This window comes from Anopheles nili, unplaced genomic scaffold (assembly GCF_943737925.1).
Source record: "Anopheles nili unplaced genomic scaffold, idAnoNiliSN_F5_01 U_low_cov_6, whole genome shotgun sequence".
In the NCBI taxonomy this organism is placed as follows: domain Eukaryota; kingdom Metazoa; phylum Arthropoda; class Insecta; order Diptera; family Culicidae; genus Anopheles; species Anopheles nili.
This window is the reverse complement of record NW_026525544.1, coordinates 203400-212834: the sequence shown is the minus strand read 5'-3', so window position 1 is coordinate 212834 and position 9435 is coordinate 203400.

Here is a 9435-nt window from a genome sequence, read left to right as displayed (position 1 = left end):
AAAAAAATTTTTTTAGATCGAGGATGTACTAAAAAAATTTTTTTTAGATCGAGGATGTACTAAAAAAATTTTTTTAGGTCGAGGATGTACTAAAAAAATTTTTTTTAGGTCGAGGATGTACTAAAAAAATTTTTTTAGATCGAGGATGTACTAAAAAAATTTTTTTTAAATCGAGGATGTACTAAAAAAATTTTTTTTAAATCGAGGATGTACTAAAAAAATTTTTTTAGATCGAGGATGTACTAAAAAAATTTTTTTTAGATCGAGGATGTACTAAAAATTTTTTTTTAAATCGAGGATGTACTAAAAAAAATTTTTTCATATCAAGGATGTACTAAAAAAATTTTTTTTAGATCGAGGATGTACTAAAAAAATTTTTTTAGATCGAGGATGTACTAAAAAATTTTTTTTTAGGTCGAGGATGTACTAAAAAAATTTTTTTAGATCGAGGATGTACTAAAAAAATTTTTTTTAGATCGAGGATGTACTAAAAAAATTTTTTTAGGTCGAGGATGTACTAAAAAAATTTTTTTTAAATCGAGGATGTACTAAAAATATTTTTTTTAGGTCGAGGATGTACTAAAAAAATTTTTTTAGATCGAGGATGTACTAAAAAAATTTTTTTTAGGTCGAGGATGTACTAAAAAAATTTTTTTAGATCGAGGATGTACTAAAAAAATTTTTTTTAGGTCGAGGATGTACTAAAAAAATTTTTTTTGATCGAGGATGTACTAAAAAATTTTTTTTCATATCAAGGATATACTAAAAAAACTTTTTTTAGATCAAGGATGTACCAAAAAAATTTTTTTTAAATGGAGGATGTACTAAAAAAATTTTTTTTAGATCGAGGATGTACTAGAAAAATTTTTTTTGATCGAGGATGTACTAAAAAAATTTTTTTTGATCGAGGATGTACTAAAAAAATTTTTTTTAGATCGAGGATGTACTAAAAAATTTGTTTTAGATCGAGGATGTACTAAAAAAAATTTTTTTAGATCGAGGATGTACTAAAAAAATTATTTTTTGATCAAGGACGAGCCGGAAAAAATTGTTTTGCCTACACCTACACCTACCCAATACGTCCACGACGTACAGAGCGGTAACATTCGTCTCTCCGAATATCTGAGCTTGGGTATACGTCTGGTCTCCATGTCAGGGGCGGCTGGTTCTCTCTCTCTCTCTCTCTTTTGTCCTGGCTTCACACGGGACTTTAGAACAGCTGGGAAGCGTAGGCCGTCCACCGTGGCCTTGCAAGCCTTGGCCCACCAATACAAAAGCAAACGCGCAGAAACCAAGAAGGTAATTCGATTCGGAACTACGGCAAACGTCCTACGCTACGACAAAGGAACTAACAATGGGAAACTTGGAACGAATGACTCTTTTAATACACAGCTTTTAGAAGGGAGTACGAATCGCTGCCCACAACACGACGTCAAGATTGGCATCGCTGGGACTTCAAACGCTCAGGTCGGACGGGACGGGAGGAAGCATTTCAAACCAACGATTGGAAGCTTTAGTGTCCACCAGCTGACGAACTGACATATTGACCACGTTCTTCATTGAGATGGAAGGCACTTCTCGGACGACATTATCGAGAGGAGCGACTCTCGTCGACTCGGACCACTTCCTGGGCATGGTTAAGCTACGGCAGAAGCTCAGCGTAGCGACGTAGGCCCAAGGCTCAATACAGATCGACTGAAGGCTGCCTGATGTGGCGAAAGACCGAGACACTAGGAACGATAAGCCACGAGGCCAGAAGAAGGAGTGGTTTGATGGCGAGTGAAGAGACGAGCACTATCCGAGAAGACTATAGACGAGTGAGAAAACGTATAGACGACTGAGAAGGCAGCATCTTCGCCGACTCTTCCAGACGACAAGAAGCGTCGCTTTCGAGGAGAACCGACGAACAACTGGACATGGAACAGCTCTCTCTCAGTCGAGGGGAAATCTCGCCAGTTCTATAACAGGTTGAAGAAGAAGACACAAGGCGGCTTCATGGCAACATTCTTACGGGAATCTCGAGCGAGAGGTGGAAGTGCTACTCGAACGGACATCTGAACGGAGCGGAATTAGGTGGAGTCCTGCAGAATCGAGCGGCACATTAGCCGGAAGGTAGAAGACGAGCCATGTAGCCATGCCTGCAAAAAACACCACGACGAGCATTCTTTCGTATCGTCGCCTCGACCGTCGAGATGCAGTCAAAAGTCGACGTTTCATGAGGATGTTGCCTAGCGTGTGTTGCAACACATCAATGGGCGCTCACGTAAAATTGAGTGAAATTGAGTGAAATTGAGTGAAAATTGAGTAAAATTGAGTGGCCGCGCGAGTGCATGTCGGAGTGGAACATTAGCTCTTCTGAGTGTTCTAAAGTGTCGAAACGATTCCCACCCCACCTATGCTCTGTGTATTCGTTCTGATTAGGGTCTTTGTTGTGCTTGGCTGCCTTTGCTTTTTCTGCCTCTCTTCCTTCCTTTGCTTTGCAAATTTGAATTATTTCGGGTCGAATTAGAGAGGGGAGAAGAAGTTAAAATTGATGAGATATGGAAGTTTTGTCTTGCAATGATTGAGCGTCGAAAGTCTACCGATTCAGCCGTCGAGTCTCATACTATGTGCCCCGTTGCTAACGGTTGACTTGCTTTCTTTTAAGGCCAAAGCATGACGCCGATTAAAATACGTTTTGTGATCGCTGAGAACCCCATAACGTGAAACTGACTTGAATTTGCCTAGCAAAAGCCCGTCTCGCAAGTTCTGCACCATTAGTTCACGTTCATGGTCGACAAATCACAATCAAAAAGACAGATATTTTTAGTGGATTTTGAAAAAAAATGATAAGGGTATTAGGGGCGCTAAGTGTGCTTGGATGAAACTTCTCTACAGACTAAATTATTTCTTTTTTGAGCAAATGAGTAGGAACCATCAAGAGATGAGAGCGTGTATATTTCAGTTAAAATCATACGTCTTTGACAATATAAAAAAAACTAATCTTTCAACAGTCGATATTATTGTTATGAAAGTAGAAAAAAAAACATTGAACATAAGAACGGACTTTAACTCAACCGCACGAAAGCGTTATCCATATCTGGCTGGTTTGCAGGGAAGGACTTCCGTTTCCCATGGTTAGGTGATGGAGCTCGGTAGGTAATATCCATCGATCGGTAACAAAATACGTTGGTAATATCCATCGATCGCCCGATATCGTGATTCCCATCGTCAACCAACCAATCATTCATTCCTTATCCATTCCGCAATACTTTCAATTGTACAGGTTTATCTTAAAACAGAATTCCTTCGCTAAGGGTAAAACCAATCAGACCAAGCTTTCGGATCGAAGCGATTGGCTAAATGTACCTGAATTGCTGTACCTTTTTGCCAGAAAACCCAACCCTCGGTGATGAGTAAATTCCGTACCATAATTTGTTAATGTAAACAAGCACCTGAATCGTTATGAAAATGTGCTTTGCAAACCAATCGTAGAAACGATTGCCGGTCTATGCTTTAAATTGAAGTCAATGAATAGAAGTTCGCATGTGCATGGCATCTCTCCTATAGGAAAAACCTATCGTCAACGTAATTTAGACAATTTCGCGACGATAAAAAAAATTGTCCCATACGGTTTTCCCTCCGGGTTTCTTCTACTGTGTGATTTGCTTAAATGGTTGAACCATTTGGTTGCGGCATCGGAAAGGGTTAAACTTATATTGAAATTATTAATGCAATGAGAATAGGAAACCCCTAATTGAAATTCGCTAAATATAAGCGATCGCTAAAAAAAACTTCTAGCCGTTGTTCCACGCGCATTCCGTTCTGATAATAACATTGCGTGATTGAGCTACGTTTGCGGCCCGCTCAGTACGGGTTTGAAGCTCACGACGAAGGCAAACACACCCATGCACAACGCTACGGATTGGAAATGTTGTATCGATCGAAGAGGTGACGGTGCTCATGAAACGTCGAGACGAACGAAAGATCCCAAAATTTGCTTGTAGTGACCCTACTCTAAATGAAGAACTGATGACACTTGGTGAAGTACATTCAACCTTTTTTTCGCTCTACTCATCTAGCGAAGATGACTAAAAATACGGAGTTAACGTTGAGCTGGAGCTTTCTGACCGATCGGCGCATTCGAGTCAAGCATTGGTGATGCCTTCTCGTCTCCGTTCTCGAACGCAGCTGGGCAGCATACCCGGGACCTGATTGCCTGTTTACGTTTATGGATTTGCCTGGCGCATCGAAGCTGCTGTAGGCTGACGAGCTGAAAATGTTCTACCATGTGCAACGACTGCCAGCGGTTGACAACTGTGTCTTGACCGGACTTAGCTCGTGGTGTGCGACTAACTCTTTTATCAATGAATGGCAACAATCAAGTGTTCATGTGTTGTGTCTTGTCTCAAGGCAAAAGGCTCACGTCTCGTTTAACTAACTCACTGTGCAGGGCCCTCGTGCTGTCCGGATGTTAGGGCTCTCGGTGTTTTTACTCGAGCCAGAAGCTAGCAGCTAACGAACCACTTTTGACTGTATCGTCTCGAAAGCTCTTCGTTCTCTAGGCTTCGCATTGAGAGTCTCCAAAGAGCTCTCAAATAACCGATTTACGATCAAAAGCCTCTCTCGTGAGACCTGTTTTAGAATTTGCTCGCGTTGTTTGGTCTCCCATTCACCAACAGACACGAGCTTATTCAAAGACGCTGGACGAAAGTTATCTTTAACCGATTGACCTGGGTCAACGAGGCCAATTATAAAACGAGGTGCCTTCTGTTTTTGGCTTGGAGTCGCTCGAGCACAGAAGCAAAAATGGGCCAAATGTTTTGTTTGTCTTTCAAAACTATTGAACGGCAAACATCGAGGCTCCCGCCATCGTAAGTAAGAGCAGCCTCACGGCAGGTCGTTGCGACCCGGACAGTTGCTGGCGGTTGACTTCCGGCGTAGCGAGTACGGCACCCTTTTGACCCGATGGTTCAAATGGCTAGGGAATTCGACGAGATGTGTCATGTGATCGACTTTAACCATTCGACGTTCAGTGCGTAAAATGTGTCTACGTGCGCTTTACGGCTTGTGATTTATGGGATTTTTTGTGCTAAGCTATTTTTTTTTGCGTCTGTACACTTTGCGTCATGTCTGATATATGCGTTTTCTTGTCAGGCTTTGTTTTGTTTGATTGATTGAGTGATAGTGCTGTCTTGTAGGCCAGCCGAGCCAGAAGGTTTATAATAATAAATAAATAAATAAAAAAAAGAGCCCAGACTATTTTGTAAGAGAAATATCTAAGGTCCTAGGCTCATTGTTCGAAAAATCATTCCGCATATCTCTTGTCTGGGTGCCTTCTCATTGCGGTATCCTAGGGAATGAAAAGGCAGACCAAATGGGCCAAAAAGTGCCCCACTTTCGCTCTGCATGGCACGTTGGCAGAGTATGTGGGACGCTGACGAGCTTGGGAGGTTTCTGTACGTTCGATCACTCCTCAAGTTTCCTTGAAGCCCTGGTTCTCTGGCGTTCCTGGAGATCGTGCGTTCATTCGAATGATGTCTAGACTGGGGTCCAACCATTTCGCATTGGGCACACATCTCCAGCGTATAGGACAGGTCTCGACTCGAGGGTATGTGGCTGTGGCTGGGGCTTCTATGGTCCTGCGTGGAATACGACGCTGCAAGACCCTCCTTGTTGGACGCAGTTCGAAGCATAGGAAGACTTGCTGATACCCCGATTCGAGATCTCCTGGGAGGCTCAGATGTAGCCTACCTCAGGGTAATTTTTGAATTTTCCTTTCCCCTGCTATGTTGGTATTTACGGCATATATGTTGTATCTCGCTTGTACGTATGAGGATGTATGAATGTATGAATGAATGGTAGAATGAATGAGTACGATGCGTGGTTGTTGTGGATACGATGTGGCATGGTCAGCCGCTGCAGACCGGAACGACCAGGAGGAACATCATCCCTACATACATGAGGCGCAAGAGAGAATCGGCAGAAAAGGATAATTCATATATATATGTACATGTGTATATGTGTATATGTTAATATATGAATGTATATATATATATATGACCGATCAATGGCCATCCAAACGTATCGTCGTTGTCAACCCCCGGCTCAGACCCCCCCGCTCGAAAAGGAACACACACATTTGGATGACGGAATGATTAGCAGCTGCACAACCGCGTACACCCGGGATAAGGTGCCCCTTTCACGGTTCGGAGAAGGAAATGTCTTCCAACCAATGTGAATTGCGGTTTACTTTAAGTTTAGACTTAAGATAATAGTTATAAGCAATACGGCCTGGCCGTCATTAATGAATAAAAAAAAAAAAGGATGTACTTAAAAAATTTTTTTCATATCAAGGATGTACTAAAAAAATTTTTTTTTATCGAGGATGTACTAAAAAAATTTTTTTTAGATCGAGGATGTACTAAAAAAAATTTTTTAGATCGAGGATGTACTAAAAAAATTTGTTTTGATCGAGGATGTACTAAAAAAATTTTTTTAGATCGAGGATGTACTAGAAATTTTTTTTTTAAATCGACGATGTACTAAAAAAATTTTTTTTAGATCAAGGATGTACTAAAAAAATTTTTTTCATATCAAGGATGTACTAAAAAATTTTTTTTTAGATCGAGGATGTACTAAAAAAATTTTTTTTGATCGAGGATGTACTAAAAAAATTTTTTTTAGATCGAGGATGTACTAAAACAATTTTTTTTGATCGAGGATGTACTAAAAAAATTTTTTTCATATCAAGGATGTACTAAAAAAATTTTTTTTGATCGATGATGTACTAAAAAAATTTTTTTTTAGTTCGAGGATGTACTAAAAAAATTTTTTTCATATCAAGGATGTACTAAAAAAATTTTTTTTGATCGAGGATGTACTAAAAAAATTTTTTTTAAATCGAGGATGTACTAAAAAAATTTTTTTAGATCGAGGATGTACTAAAAAAAATTTTTTTAAATCGAGGATGTACTAAAAAAATTTTTTTAGATCGAGGATGTACAAAAAAAATTTTTTTAGGTCGAGGATGTACTAAAAAAATTTTTTTTAGGTCGAGGATGTACTAAAAAAATTTTTTTAGATCGAGGATGTACTAAAAAAATTTTTTTTAAATCGAGGATGTACTAAAAAAATTTTCTTAAATGGAGGATGTACTAAAAAAATTTTTTTTAGGTCGAGGATGTACTAAAAAAATTTTTTTAGATCGAGGATGTACTAAAAAAATTTTTTTTAGGTCGAGGATGTACTAAAAAATTTTTTTTAAATCGAGGATGTACTAAAAAAAATTTTTTCATATCAAGGATGTACTAAAAAAATTTTTTTTAGATCGAGGATGTACTAAAAAAATTTTTTTAGATCGAGGATGTACTAAAAAAATTTTTTTTAAATCGAGGATGTACTAAAAAAATTTTTTTAGATCGAGGATGTACTAAAAAAATTTTTTTTAAATCGAGAATGTACTAAAAAAATTTTTTTAGATCGAGGATGTACAAAAAAAATTTTTTTAGGTCGAGGATGTACTAAAAAAATTTTTTTAGATCGAGGATGTACTAAAAAAATTTTTTTTAGGTCGAGGATGTACTAAAAAAATTTTTTTAGATCGAGGATGTACTAAAAAAATTTTTTTAGATCGAGGATGTACTAAAAAATTTTTTTTTAAATCGAGGATGTACTAAAAAAATTTTTTTAGATCGAGGATGTACTAAAAAATTTTTTTTTAAATCGAGGATGTACTAAAAAATTTTTTTAGATCGAGGATGTACTAAAAAATTTTTTTTTAGATCGAGGATGTACTAAAAAAATTTTTTTAGATCGAGGATGTACTAAAAAAATTTTTTTTAGATCGAGGATGTACTAAAAAATTTTTTTTAAATCGAGGATGTACTAAAAAAAATTTTTTCATATCAAGGATGTACTAAAAAAATTTTTTTTAAATCGAGGATGTACTAAAAAAATTTTTTTTAGGTCGAGGATGTACTAAAAAAATTTTTTTAGATCGAGGATGTACTAAAAAAATTTTTTTTTAAATCGAGGATGTACTAAAAAAATTTTTTTAGATCGAGGATGTACTAAAAAAATTTTTTTTAGATCGAGGATGTACTAAAAAATTTTTTTTAAATCGAGGATGTACTAAAAAAAATTTTTTCATATCAAGGATGTACTAAAAAAATTTTTTTTAGATCGAGGATGTACTAAAAAAATTTTTTTAGATCGAGGATGTACTAAAAAAATTTTTTTTAGATCGAGGATGTACTAAAAAAATTTTTTTAAATCGAGGATGTACTAAAAAAATTTTTTTTAAATCGAGGATGTACTAAAAAAATTTTTTTTAAATCGAGGATGTACTAAAAAAATTTTTTTAGATCGAGGATGTACTAAAAAAATTTTTTTTTAATCGAGGATGTACTAAAAAAATTTTTTAGATCGAGGATGTGCTAAAAAAATTTTTTTTAGATCGAGGATGTACTAAAAAATTTTTTTTAAATCGAGGATGTACTAAAAAAAATTTTTTCATATCAAGGATGTACTAAAAAAATTTTTTTTAGATCGAGGATGTACTAAAAAAATTTTTTTAAATCGAGGATGTACTAAAAAAATTTTTTTTAAATCGAGGATGTACTAAAAAAATTTTTTTAGATCGAGGATGTACTAAAAAAATTTTTTTTAAATCGAGGATGTACTAAAAAAATTTTTTTAGATCGAGGATGTACTAAAAAAATTTTTTTTAAATCGAGGATGTACTAAAAAAATTTTTTTAGATCGAGGATGTACTAAAAAAATTTTTTTTAGTTCGAGGATGTACTAAAAAAATTTTTTTAGATCGAGGATGTACTAAAAAAAATTTTTTTAGATCGAGGATGTACTAAAAAAATTTTTTTAAATCGAGGATGTACTAAAAAAATTTTTTTAAATCGAGGATGTACTAAAAAAATTTTTTTTAAATCGAGGATGTACTAAAAAAATTTTTTTAGATCGAGGATGTACTAAAAAAATTTTTTTTAGGTCGAGGATGTACTAAAAATATTTTTTTAGATCGAGGATGTACTAAAAAAATTTTTTTTAGGTCGAGGATGTACTAAAAAAATTTTTTTAGATCGAGGATGTACTAAAAAAATTTTTTTTAGATCGAGGATGTACTAAAAAAATTTTTTTAAATCGAGGGTGTACTAAAAAAATTTTTTTTAAATCGAGGATGTACTAAAAAAATTTTTTTAGATCGAGGATGTACTAAAAAAATTTTTTTAAATCGAGGATGTACTAAAAAAATTTTTTTTAAATCGAGGATGTACTAAAAAAATTTTTTTAGATCGAGGATGTACTAAAAAAATTTTTTTTAGGTCGAGGATGTACTAAAAAAATTTTTTTAGATCGAGGATGTACTAAAAAAATTTTTTTTAAATCGAGGATGTACTAAAAAAATTTTTTTAGATCGAGGATGTACTAAAAAATTTT